The sequence below is a fragment of the Phyllostomus hastatus genome, unplaced genomic scaffold (genome assembly GCF_019186645.2).
Source record: "Phyllostomus hastatus isolate PE091 unplaced genomic scaffold, TTU_PhHast_1.1 phas_scaffold_585, whole genome shotgun sequence".
NCBI lineage: Eukaryota > Metazoa > Chordata > Mammalia > Chiroptera > Phyllostomidae > Phyllostomus > Phyllostomus hastatus.
Genome location: NW_025334037.1, coordinates 21,145,652 through 21,159,929, shown reverse-complemented (window position 1 = coordinate 21,159,929; position 14,278 = coordinate 21,145,652). Strand labels below are relative to the sequence as shown.

Below are 14,278 nucleotides of genomic sequence, written 5' to 3'. Positions count from 1 at the left end.
GCCAGGGACTGAATCTGAGGTCGGAATCACAATGGTGGGATGCGGTGAAACATTGATTGTCGAAGTTTTTCTCGACTCTAAAAAAGGTACATGACATTATGTATAATGGGTTGAACTGTGTCCCCTCAAAAGGTATGTCCAAGTCCTCCCCCCTGGTCCTGTGAATATGACCTTATTTGGAAAGAGCATCTCTGCGGATGTGGCTGAGTGAAGGACCTTGAGAGGAGATCATCCTGGACTCAGGGTTGGCCCCAAGTCCAGTGACTGGTGTCCCTATGAGTAAGGAGACGGAGGTCTGAGACACAGAGACACACAGGGGAGAAGGTCAGATGAAGGTGGAAACCAGCAGGAGCTCGAGGAGAGGCACGGGACACACGGTCCTTCCGAGCCTCCAGAAGGAACCAACCACACCGACACTCTGACTTTGCACTTCTGGTCGCCAGACTGGGAGCGAACCCATTTCTGCTGCAATCCCCCGAGTGCGTGGTCATGTATGTCTGTCCCGGGAAACTACACGCTACGGTAAGTGGAAGAGGCTTATATAACTATTTACAAGATGGTTTCAATTATGTAGAAAGATGGACAGTGGGTGTGTATAACTTCATAAAGTGAGGGAAGTTATTAAGAACACAAGCAATTTGCCATCTTCCCACTAATGATCAGCTAATGGCAAAACCTTGCTACGGTGCTGTGGTCCTTATGCTCTTTGGACGCTGCAGGTTCCCAATAGCGTGGGGAGGTGAGAGCACAGGGAACGTCATTCCAGTTCTACAGAGGAGCCACTGAAGCCAGAATGCAGGCACCAGGCTGGGTTGGGGGTGGCTGAGTCTGAATAGGAATTCTGGTCTCTTGCTGCTTCTCATCAGCTCCAGTCTGTTTGGCTATTTACTCAGGGCTAAGGGGGTCTGTGCCACCCACCCTCTCCCCATTCATATGCTTAAGTCCTGACCCCCAGCACCTCAGAAGGTACCCACATTCGGAGGTTAAGGTCTTTGAGAGGTGATTAAGTTAAAATGAGGCCGTGAGGGTGGGCCCTAATCCATCCTAACTGCTGTCCCTATAAGAAAAGGAAATTCAGCCTCCCAGAAGAAGAGCGAGATCAGACAGCTGCAGGCACAGAGGAAAGACCACGTGAGGACACAGGCAGAAGGCAGCCACCTGCGAGCCCAGGAGAGAACCCTCAGAAGAAACCAGCCCTGCTGACACCTTGATCTCCAGAACTGGGAAAATATAAATTCCTATTGTTGAGCCACGTGGTCTGGAACAGCAAGTTCTGAAAGCTCGAGCTGACTGTGACACTTAGGAAAGCTGGAACGCAATCTTTATGCCCGTTTTTCCTTCTTCTGTGGCATCCTCTCTGGACTCAGACAGGAAGCAGGAAAATGCATAACTCCCAGCTACAGGTTCCTCCCCACCTGGTGAGGTTGTTCCTGGGCTAACAGCAGCTAGCACTTCCGGCAAATGGATCCTCTGGAGCGCGTGCGCCAAGTCTGGTGGGCGGGCAGAGTGGCCAGGGCCACGTTCACCAGCAGCGCCAGCCTTCTCGGGTTTCTCACTTAGAGCCACAGGCCACCGCTGCTAGGGCATGGTGGGGGGTGGAGGGGGCTGGGGGGGCAGGTGTACCACCCAGGCTTGGGTTTCAGGCCAGAGGATTCTTAAAAAAGAAAAAAAAAACCCCTCACCTGAGGATATGTTTATTGATTTGAGAGAGAGAGAAAGACGTCGATGTGAGGGAAAAACAAGGATCAGCTGCCTCCCATACTACCCTGACCGGGGATCAAAGGGATCGAACCTGCAGACAGCACTCCAGCCAACTGGGCCACCCGGCCAGGGCAGGCCAGAGGACTTTCTGTGGCTGTTAGGCAGCAAAGCGTGGCTGCAGGAGGCAGGGCATGGCAGCTGGGGCCCTGGAAGGGAATTTGGTTCAGACACTGGTTCCTGTCGCTCCTCTGAGACCCTACACAAACTGCTTCCCCAAGTGAGACTCAGCTTTCCCTCACCTGTATAGCGAAGCTGGTCCCACCCCCGGGTACGAATGTGCAGTGTCACTCGCCCACTCAGCACAGTGCCTGCCACACACAGTGGTGCTCAATACCTGTTTCTCCTGCGCACCAAGGAAAAGCATGCACCAGTTTGGCTCCTTTCTGAGCTGCACGGAAATCCCAGTGGGGCGGTCTGGTTTATTTCCCCATGGGGCTACCTGAGCCCCGGGGCTGAGTTTTTGTATGACTGCACAGTATTTTAAAAGATTTTGAATTTTTTTTACCCCAATTTTTTTAAAACTCAAGAGCTTCCAAACAAAAATTCCAACCTGAGTCCTTTTGATAAACCAGAAGACGCAGTGATACAGGAAGTGTCCCCCTCCACGACAGTCCCTGGCTGCGCTGGGGCTCCCCTTCACAGAGTGCGAGCCTCCTAGGGGCGTGGGTCCCACCTGGTGGGCTACACCACACCCACCTGCCTGGCCTCTTGGAGATACCTGGACATGGACTCCAGGTGCAGAGAGAAGGGGGTGCGGGCCACAGAGCGGGTTCAGCGCGCACACAGGTCAGGTAACTGAATCCTTATCGGCTCCGACTAACAGCTTCAGAGCAGACACTCAGAGTTCATGACGAGCCATAGTTAACGTGGGCAGGTGAACAGGTTGTACTACGAGGAATTCTGCCTCAGGTTTTCCAGGAGCTACTAAACCAAACGTGATCACAATTATAGGCAGATGGGAGCATGATGGAGCAGGTGCGAAGCGTGGGTTTGCTCGTGTCTGGCTCTCCTGCCGCGCCCTTCACAAGTCTGGTGGGGGCTCCGGCGGAGGTCCAGACTGCGGTCCACCCTCTCGTCAGAGTAACGTCGCCAGAGAGGCCACAGACAAGGCGTGAAGCTCAGGGTGTTACTGCGCTCAGAGCAGCCCCGGCAGAAGGCCCCAGGGACCCCAAACACTGAGATGTGACAGGGCTCCCCCATTCCAGAGTGAAGTAGGGGCGGGGGCTGGGAGTGAGCAACAGAGATTTATTTTTCTCAGAAAATGGAACAAATTAGCCCCTGCACATCCTATCTGAGACTCAGGGAGAGATACGGCTTAAAAAAAAATCACTGATGCGGCATTTTCACAGAGCAGATCGATACTGCAGCTTAAATGAGAATTTACCGCCTTCAGGAATGCAGATGAGACCCTGCTTCCCGGCTCAGCCCATCTCCCGCCCAGCAACCCAACGGCTCTGCCCGCTTCCCATGGCCCCGAACGCCCCGGCTGGCTGCCTTTCCAGGTCATGGACAGGGCTCTCTGCACAGTGCCCGCCTGAGTCCTCTGGCTGGGGACACCAGGCTCAGCCCCAGTGTTGTCATAGACACCACCATGTGAACACCTGGCCCTGCATCCATACTGGTTAACTGACATCCTTCCTCCCTCCCGACAGCCATCCCCCACGGACTGCCCACCCCCAACCCCACCGAGCTGCCCTGTGGGTTGGACTCTGGGCACTGGCCCCAGCAGCCTGGCAGGTGTGGGCTGCAGCCTCTCGGACCCGCTCCGAGGATGTGACTGGTGCGGAGACAGGACGCGGGCCTCAGGACAGCTGTCTCCGACTCCCCGGAAGGACGCATCCGCTCCTGCACCCTCCCCAGCCATCCAAGACGCACATAAAAACCTGACCCCCGCTTTCTCTGTACTTTTATCTCTGCTGTGTGCTCTGGGGAGTTCTTACAAAACAAACGAACATGAACTTCAAGGTACCGGGAGTGTAAATCACTGCAAATCCTCTCAGGCCTCCAAAACCTACAAATGCTGCTTGCCTGGCCCAAACCAAAGAAGAGCTGGGAAGGCGAGTACTCTTATTAAACAGGCACTGCCCGCCTTCGCCTTGCACCCTGGTGGACAGAGCGTTCTCCCATCTGTTACCACCGTCACGTCCCCTTCATGGACCCGCACAGGAGGCAGGGCTAGTAACACATCGCTCCATTTAGGGGTGAAATACACAGAAAAACACGTAGAGTGTGTGGCTGTGCACTCACCAGCACCCAGATGTAAAACTAGCTAGGATTTTTGTCATATTTCCATTAATTAAAAAAAAATCCTTCAGTGAAAGTGAAGGTCTTCTAACACAGCCCCCCTACCCCCGCCTCACCCCACTGACTCCAGGTGATCACTTTCTTCCGTTTGTTTTGCAACCTTAACGCCGTTTTTAAACAACTTTCATACACGTGTTTATACCCCTGATCAATATATGGTATCGGTTGGTTTGCATATGTTTGTAAAGTTTATAAACATTGTAATACTCTGTACTATGGGTGAACACCTTGCTTTCTTTAACAACTCAAGTCCTGTCTGGAACTGCACCATGATGCGTCTGACCCCCTATGACAGGCACATACCTTGTTTGGAGTATTTTCATCGCTAGGAGCAATGAGGACAAGATACCCTAAATCACACCCCTGTGCACACAGGGCAAGAGTTCCTCTAACGTGAGGGGGCCCTGCTGTCCTGACGGGCCCTGCCCTGCCCTGCCCACCGCAGAGGGGAGCATCCTCTTGCAGGCTCATGGGTCACTGCACTTCCTCTTCTGGGAACTGCCCCTGTCGCAATTTGTTCAGATCAAACAAGCCACAGCCAGCACTAATGAGCACAGCTTCCCAAGGCAAAACAGATCACTTCCCTGTCACTTCCCAGGGCCCCCCCCAAGGATGTCAGGCTGACCCCACTCCTGACAGCCTTCAGGGCGACGGCATCAATGCCCGCCCAGGCCCAACGCGACAGTTACAGAGCACGCTGCCGCTGCCATTGGCTTCCTGGAGGAAGGGGGGCTGCTGGCGTCCTTTCCACACGAGTTCCTCCCCAAATCCATTCACAGAGGCCACCCCCAGTTCCCCCTGCACCCTGGCCTCCTAGAGACAGCCTAAACACTGGCCACGAGGACCCCCCCAACCCCCAGTCAGGCAGAGACAGCAGCCGCCTCTGTGCTGCCCTCCTTGACCTGGCAGCGTTGCACGGGTCAGTGGAGAGGGCACAGGCTCGTATTCATCAGCTGTGCGACTCCAGGTACGTTACCTACCCTCTCTGAGACACAGACACCGTCCCTGTGCTGATGTGAGTTGTAAGAATTAAGAGAACATACGCATGAAGTAATTGGAAAATATCAGGCATTCAATTTATGGTAAGTGACAGCAAGCCAAGAGGCCCTTGCTAGAAATCAATACATCAAACGAGGATGAGCTCTGTGGAGACACAGAGAAAGCAAGATGTGGCCCAGACTGTGGGTGGTGGCTGGGGAGACAAAATGAGGACACACGCATCACAGTCGGGGTCATCAAGAATTAACTGATGGATCCTGAGGGCTGGAAATGAAGTCTCCAAGGGGAGGGGTGGATGTTAAGCTGAATCTGGTCCCCTGGGGACACCTGGCAATGTCTCGGAGACGTTTTTGGTTGTCACAGCTTGAGGGTGAGGATGCTACTGGCGTCTGGTGGAAGAGGTCTGGGACACTACTGAACAGCCTACCATGCACAGGACGGCCCTCCACGGCCAAGAGTCGGCCAGCCCCGGATGCCAACAGTGCCGAGGTCGAGAAGCCCGCATTAGGCCACGGGACAGGGATGGGCATTCTGGGGCGGGGAGCAGGGGTGAGTGCAGCATTTCCCTGAGGCCGCAAGGGAACTTATCTGGCTCAAGCCAAGACCACAAGCTAGAAGAAGCAGGCAAGGCATGTGAATAAGTGAAAATGGTCCTGATTCCTATTAAAAGCGGCAACCGAGGTCACAGGACAGCTGCCGGGAGAGCCTGCTGGCTCCCGAGGCCGAGCTCTCTAGACAGGCTGGACTCACGGAGTCAGAGCAGAACCACACGGAGGCTCCCACCTTTCCACCGCCTCAAATCCTCCTCCTGGTCCAGCCACCCCCCGACCAAGGATGACATGTCTGACAGTGGCCACCTTCTGAACCACAGGCCTCGCTCACATGAAATGCACGAGGGAAGTCTGGCAGCAACATCTGCCACCATGACGAAATTATTAAGGGTGATTTCAGCTGATTCTCATTTTTTATTCCTAACGAACAAATGCAACCGCCAGGCCGGGCCTCTGATGGGCCCGAGAGAACAGCGGGTGTCGCTGTGGAGCTGAAATGAGTCCAGCAAGAGCACAGAAGCCGGGCACTTCTCAGTTGGACAGAAATGCCACGTGGGCCGCCCGCCTCCGATGTTCACGGAACCCGAGGAATCCGAGGACCCGCTGTGGGAGCGACCACAGGCTCGGACTGCTCTCTCCCACAGAGATGAACCCGAGGTCTAGGAATGCAGCAGCAAGAGCTGACGTCAGTCTAGTCCTCCATCACCCACCAGGCACCGCGCCGAGCACTGGACACATTGTCTCACAGACCCTCCCAGCCACCTGAGAAAGTAAGTACTATTCTTCATCCTCTTCACTTATCTGCCTTTCAGAAAGGGAAGAGGCAGGGTTTGAACCCAGGTCCCTGTGGTTTCAGAGCCCAGGTTCCTGCCTACAGGCAAGGGTCCTCCTGCAGTGGACAGGCGGCTGGTGTCCCTGCCGGCCTCGGGCCCAAGGCCGTGGTCTTCGGTCAAGTACTCAGGCTGATGCTGCTCAAGTTAGTCACGTGAAAGGATGCAGCACCCCCCTGCACCACACCCTCAGTTATGTGGAGCCCAGTAAATCCCACCTCTGAGAGGCAGTCTGGCTTTATATTTATATTTATATTTATATATATATATATGAACACAGACGAAAGAGCCGCCCCTCACCAAGCAGGCAGACACCCGAATGGCCGCTCTGCTCCCCATGCCCGCATCGGTGCCTCGGCGAGCACGGCAGGAGCAGCACATTTCGAGCAGCGGTTTAGGACACTGGGGCTGAATGATTATTTATCCATTAAAAATAGGAGTCTTGCTAATTAGGCCATAATGGTACTCATTTATCATCCAGTTTTGGAACATATATTGTATTGATCTACAGTGCTGTCCGTGCGCACGAGGCACTCACTAAATAACACCAGCTCAGCGGTGCGACCTGGTCTCGTGAACCCCGAGCCCTCCCGGAAACCAACCAGCGTCGGAGATCGGGCTCACTGCTGACAAGGGGCTCGCTGCGACGCCAGTTCATTTGGCACTGGATGCTTCAAATGCTTTCCCCCTGATTTTTGACTGGGGCCCCCAAATTGTGCAAGGTCTGCTAATTCTGGCAAGACAAGTTATAGGTACAAGGAACTCATGTGGTTATGTCATTGGAAGTTGGGTGGATAAAAACTGCACTTGTCGGTACCTGAACTGAGCGTTCTAAGAGGTGTTTGATAGTCAGAGGACACCAGAGTCCTGGCTGCAGCCACAGGGACACACCTCTTGCCTCACACACTAACAGTGCAAGAATGACCCCAGCCCAAACCTCTGTTCCCTGGTCAGGCTCAGTTCAGGTCGTCCGCCAGTGACAACTGATGCTTTGTGCAGTTTGGCTATGTCCCATGGACGCTTCCTAACATTTACGCTGAATCCTGCCTCTGCCGTTTACTAGCTGCAGGGCTGTGGGTAACTCAGTGTACGCCCTGCCCGCCAGTGGGCACATCTGTGAAATAGGGACAATGAGGCCCACCTGTGCTGCAGGGCCGTTACGAAGTCTACATAAGACAGTGTATGCAGTGCACGTGAAATACCTGGGGAACAGCAAGTTCTCAGGGTTCATGCCTCAGTTTAATCCGTCTGCAAATGGTCAGCTCCCTTACTGCAGCACAGCCCAACAAAGAGCGTGAGACCCACGAGCGAGGGTTCGTGTGCACGGATGATGGGCTGGAGCACACGGAGGGGTATCTTACCCGGAAGGACAATACCAGAAAGACTTCGGGGGTCAGACGTTTGGCAGTGTCGATCCATGAGGTGTAACTCAAAAAATAATTCTGTGGTTGAGTACTTTCAGGAAATACCTCCCCCCTGAGCGATTCCTAATGTACCCAACTGTATCTGAAGTGCAAAACAGTCCTAAAACTAAGAAAGTGGTTTAATGTGGTGTTCACCCAGTGCTTCCCATACTTCTTATCACAGAACTTTTCTGGGAGGTGGGTGAGAGAGTGAGAAAGTTATCATTTCAGACACTCGAGGTAATAAAAAGACTCAGGATGTGAACAGAAGCCGGGAAGAGGAACGGAAAGTCAGAACTGTTACACCCACCCCTGCCCCCACTCCCAAGACTTGTGAGTCAAAAGTGACCACTGTCTCTGACCTTCCCAGACTCCGGCAGGGTAAAGGCCGACTGAGTGTTTCACAGACTGGATGGCAGGGAACTGGAATGTCCAGGCACAATTCTTCTCAGACACTGCCTTTTACCTGAGTAAGCTGGATGCAGAAACAAATCACAGCAAAAGCTTGTGGTCATTAAACCTCACGGTTAAATGATTAACTGACAGGGGAGAGGAGGCATCTCCAGGCTGAGTCAAAAGAAGGTGGAAGCCTCAGGCATCCCAGCTGTCTGCCAAACATCACGCTTACTTCACTGCATCTACAGCAGGAAGGGAGAGAAGGGGGGCGGGTATCAAGAGGAAAAGGATGCTGAGAGAGCAGAGGGCTGGAAAGTGAGAGGGAGCAGGCAAGAGAGAGGAGGGGACCAGAGGCAGAGAGAAGTGAAAGAAGCAATTAGCATTTCACCCCATTCAACAGCCTCATGGTGCTGGACAGCTGATGCTCCCCGGGGTCTGATGCTCCCCGGGGTTACCCAGAGTGCCCCAGGTTTCCACCACCAACTTGCTGACTCCAAGCTATTCTTCCTGCTTGAGTCAAGTGACAGGCTTTCCAGCCAGATGGGAGGTTCCAACTATCACTGACTGAGCCCAAGAGGGACTGGAGGGATGACTCCATTTCTCCATGCTGGTCAGCAGCAGGCGCCCTGGGCTACTGCTCCCGCCGCCACTCTTACCGTTCAGCTGAGAGCCTGGGCTCACACTCACAAATCCACCTGCTGCCTCCCCCGGTCTGAGGAGAGGCAGCTTCCTAAACAAGAGCATCTCATTTCCCACACTGCCATGGAGACAAGGGGTAAAACTCCCTCTCAAAGCTTCATACCTCTGGATTAAGAAATCACTTCCTTCAGACATGCAAATGTCACAGGCCCCATGGAGTGAGAGTGTGGGATAGAGCAGCCTAAGGCCTGACGGGACCAGCAGGGTGAGGAGAGCTCAGGTTTGCACAGGGACTTAACGGAGTGCGTGCTGATGGTGTCAGTTCACGTGACCACAACACACGCTGCACAGTAAGGAGACTGGCAGTGGTACTTTACACACCTTCAACTGCAACACTCGGGGCTGTGTAGAGCATCGCGATTTACCATCTCCTGCTGGCAGGAGATTTTTCCAGATTTCCCTCCTCCCAGTTTCCATAAGACACTGATATTCTAGTTTTGCATTGCAGAAGGTAACTTGTATATGGATGTGCATGTGTAAATACAGATATACATGTGTGTATGTGTGTATCATGTGTGAAAATGCAGGTACACGTGCATCTGTGTATGTGTGCATTGTACATACATGTGTGAATAGGCACACACATGTGTGTGTGCCTCCATGTCACCTGTGTGTATGCATGCAGGCGTATGGAATGCTGAGAGAGGGGAAGAGGGGATAAAGCCAACTTTTTCAGCTTCCAGGTCTTTCGGCGGGAAGCGACATCTAAGAACCCACAGGCACTCAGAGCTGGACTACCCCACTCTCCAAAGCAGGAAGCAGACACAGCCCTCTCAGGTGACGGGGCAGACACACCTTCACAGAAGATGCCAGAGCTCGTGGCTATGGACCTAAGGCGCCTTTACCTTCCAGATCAGAAGTACACAGAGGCAAAATTTAATGAGGACGTACTGACTGCATGGATGTGAGAGACAAGAGCCACCGCCAGAGACCACCTGAGTCACAAAGGGCAGCACCTGGAACCTTCACTAAAATCCAGGTGTTTCTAAGTCCTTCGAAATTTCTCTGGCACAACACACTGTGACTTGTGGCCTTTGTCATATTACGTGCCTCGGTTTCCTCATCTGTGAAACAGGAAAATACTAGCACCTGCTCCTTTTGGTGATAAAGCCAACTTTCTCAGCTGCCAGCTCTTCCAGCTGGAAGAGACACTTAAGAAGAGACACCTGGGTCATTGTGAGACTGCAGTAATTTACAATACAAAGTGCTCAGAGCAGTGCTGGGCGCACAGCGTCACGCAAGCTGAGCATTATCCCCTCTTATTACTTCATCAAAGCATGTAACGGGCACACCCCCACACACTTCTTCTCTCTTCTCTGACATAAAAACTGCCAAGTGCATCACATTCGCCAGTGAGAAGACAGACGGGACATGGTGAAGAACCCTGCAGTGTGGTCTTCTTTACTTTCTGTCTGCGGCTCTGCTTTATAAATCATTTCGCCAAATTGATGCTTAATAGCTTAATATTGGGTTCATACTAATCTCACGCTGTCTGAGCTTCAAAGGAACAAACTGTTTTGACTGTTAATGAAACGGATTCAGTTGCTAGTTTACAAGAGATCAGAGCTGGAAAAAAAACCCAAAACAGCTGATCTAACAAGACAAGTATCTCCACGGTGGTCTTTTAAAGCCATTTGGCTTTACAGAGCCGCTGCCCTAAAGCGGGCGAAATCCAGCAGCCTCACCTGGCTGGCACAAGGCCCCACGGACACTAGATGGCACTAGAACATGCTCGAAACACGCGTGCCAGACACCTGGGCTTGGTCCGCCCTCCAGCCACCCTACCCCACTCACTCCTTCATCATCAACGACTCATAACCGACACTCTTCCAAACTCCCCATTCAGCCAATCCCTGACTCCAGTGCAAGCCTGCAGTTTTTCCCTTAGTATAGGGAAATAATAAAATAAACACAGTCTTTAAAGCCTGTGTGTTTAGCTTCTAATAGTCATTTTCCCAGTCTTCTTTATTCAAAACACAAGATCAAGTTTTCAGGAGTACAGGTGTTGTTTATTTTTTAATGTGGATATCGCTCTTTCAAAACATGAAAGAAATGTGCTCGATGGAAAATGTCTAACACTGGACACGAAAGTCCCCAGTGAGCCGCCAGCAGAGATGACTGCTGCTCGCGGTCGGAGACCCCGCCTCCAGGCTGAGCTGGGCACACAGGAGCCACTAACTCAACAGTGGGCTCTCCACTCCGGGTGCTTCCTCACGTGCAAATCACTGAGCCATTCAAGACACCCCGTGGTCTTACAACATGGGTCCTCCGCAGCTTACAACTCAATGGAGTTCTCGCTTCCTTCCAACAGGAATGAAAATGGACACATACCAGGGATGCAGGAGTTCCCGGAGATTAAAAACCGAAGGATAACTCGGACCACCCAGCACCCCAGTACTGGATATGTTAATCAGCCTTCACTGGCAAGCCCAAAGGAGGCTGACAGCCCCAGTGGCTGATGGCGGGCACCAGACCTCCTTGCCCCAAAGCTCCGGCCAACAGCCAGCCGGCTTCTTCTGGGGCCAGCCTCCTGCTCCCCAGCGCTCCAAGGGCCAGGCTTCCCTCACTTCCCTGACAGCTGGGAGTGGCTGATGCGGGGCTGGCAGGGGTCTCTGCAATAACCTGCCCTCCTGAAAAGACAGCTGAGCATCTGGAGTAGGACAAGCCCTCATACTGGGATAAAGGAAACCTGCTCTCAGTGGGTGGAAGTCTTGACTCAGGAACCAGCCCAGGACTGGAGACGGTAAAGATGCCAAGAAGAGCAGGCCCACGTGTGGGAACTGAAGGGGTCTGCCGTGCAGCTGAGAAGCAGGCGGAGCTGGTAGAAGGAGCAGGGGGCAGAGGTCAACAGAAGGGAGAAGAGTGGGAGGGAGCGCAGTGGGGAATGCTAGAGCGTCCTGCTGGGAGCCTGCTGGAGCCTCAGAGACCTGAAGGCAAAGATGAAGCTCAACACAGGACCTGACCCTCCAACAGACTCTGTGAATGAGGGCGCAGAGAGGCATCACACGCACAGGTCGCTGTGCACCATCTACCGCATCCCATGGCCTTGTTTATCTCTGGCTGGGCCCCAGAGCAATCCTACAGCTTCTTCCATCAGGTGCCCCTACAGGGTGGCCTTGCATAGTGGACCAGATTGGGGGGCGCTGTTGGAGGGGAGGAACAGGACCATTTTGCCTACTGCTTGAGTAAAAAGTTCTTCTTCACCAACAAAAGCATCTGCCCAACTCCGCCAAAAGGACTTACAGAACTCTGCACGAAAGGTAGTCTCCCAAACCTATTTACTTTCAACAGTGGGCCTGGGTGTGGACCGCTGGGTGCCGGGAAGTGGCGAGCGGCACTGGCCACACGGGTAACCCTGCCACCGCTGTGCTGAGTCATCTCACTGGAAGGCTCACACTGAGCGAAGAGGTGCGAGGAGACTGCTGGATCAGGGACCTGCTGAGGCCCCTGCAGAGGCCTCTCTGTCACCTTCTACAAAGGGAAATCCATTCATTCTTCCTTCAACAACCAGTGATGACCCAATATGTGCTGATAATGATAATATTAATAGTGATGACAGAAACAGCAGTGAACATTTACTGAGTGCTGGCTGTGTATCAGGCACTGACCTGAGCATTTTAATGTATTAGTTAATTCACTCCGCATAACAACCCTACCATTCTCATTTCACAGATGGAGAAATAGCAGAGGAGAGAAAGAGTCATTAGCCTAAGGTCGCACAGTCTATAATAAGTGGCAGAGCTGGGATTTGAACCCAGGCAGTTGCTTCCGTAGCCCAGGGTCTGAGGCTCCACTGCCTCCATGTTCCAGGGTACACAGAGTGAATAAACCGATATGATCCCTGTACAGTCCAGAGAGGAGACCTGCAACAACTGATACATCTAAACACTGCCCCAGAAAAGACACACACACAGGACACTGTGATCGAGAATAGCAAGGGTAAGGGAAGGACAGCCTGCTTAGAGAGTGGCCAGGGAGGCTGTGGTCTTTGCAGCGGTAGAGCTCTAGGCAGAGGGAACAGTGCCTGCAAAGGCCCGCGGACAGGAAAGAGCTTGGCAGAGGCCCCGGTGGACAAGGGGAGCATCAGGAGATATGCACGGAGACCAGCTGGGAGCTGGAACACACGCGGCAGTGTAGTCTCTGGTAAAGAGTTTGCATTTCATTCCAGGTGGAAAGAACTCCCAATACACCACCTTGCAGAGGCCAATCAAAGGCGCCAAGGTTGAGTGAGTGAATCTCCAGGCCACTCCAAGCTGTTTGACTTGTTTCAAATTACTTAAGCTCTCTGGTCATAAGTATCCTCATCTTATGCAAAACAGGAAGAAGAATGATACCTACCTTACATGGTCACTGCAGGTGTTAGAAGAGTCACTTAGAGATGTAAAAATCACCCAGACTAGTGAAGGGCACGTGTTGAGAGCCGTTTCCGTGTCATCTGGTGGCCTCTGCCTCCTCTAGCCCCAAGTTTTCACCGTGTATTAATAAGCAGGTCTCCCAGTTTAGTGTGGGACTAAGTAGTAATAATAAAGCAGAGCCAAGGAAGGGAAGGAACGAGGCAAAATTAATTTGGAGTCAGCACTGCTTGTAGCCATTACGGTGACAGGCACCAGATCAACACACAAATGGAAGTGAACACAGGCTTCCTGTGCCAGCTGCTGCCATCCGCCACTTTAGACAATTAAGCAGGCAAACGCATAACCTTTACATAATTAAGCATTCCCTGACATTTTATTTGCAGCTCTTCATTGTACTCCCTCCCTCTTTTATTTAGGCTGCTTTCAACTGTGAAGGTCCAGCTGCCTGCCGGCTTCACTAGGGTGCAGTGACTTACAGTAATTCTGAGTTAAGCTTTATTTTACAGTCTAGGTAAATAATGAGTCAGAGGCAGACTCAATAAAAGCCAGCGCTGGCTGGAACCCGAGTTCAGCTCTACAACCACAGCAGGCTGTAGAGGTTTGGGTGGCTGGCACAGAAGGGGCAGGAGGAGGCGCTGTGCCACAGCAGGGAAGTCTACCGAAACACAACGCATTTGCAAGGCCAAGGGCAGCCATCTGTGGCTAGAACCTACTTCCCCTACAGACTAAGTGTGAAATGCATTGCCGTTCCCGGTTCTTCGCCTTTCCTGCATCCATGTTCTAGAAGTAGACTGTATGTCCCACCCCAATGACCTTGGGTTTGGCCATTTGACTTGCCCTGGCCAATGGGAACCTTAGCATCTGCAGGCTTAAAATATGCTTGTGCAGCTGGGTTTTTACACTTCTGGCACTGCCATTGAGAAAAAGAAGCCCATTTCTCCAAGAAAAAGAGAGAGGGAGGGAGGGAAACAGGTAGAACC

General features: G+C 52.6%; 1 protein-coding gene across 2 annotated transcripts in view; it reads right to left on the bottom strand.

The window, feature by feature from the left end:
* LDLRAD3 (low density lipoprotein receptor class A domain containing 3) overlaps nt 1-14,278 on the bottom strand; it is a 212,734-nt gene that overhangs the window by 68,488 nt on the left and 129,968 nt on the right. The gene's annotated exons all lie outside the window — the stretch shown is intronic.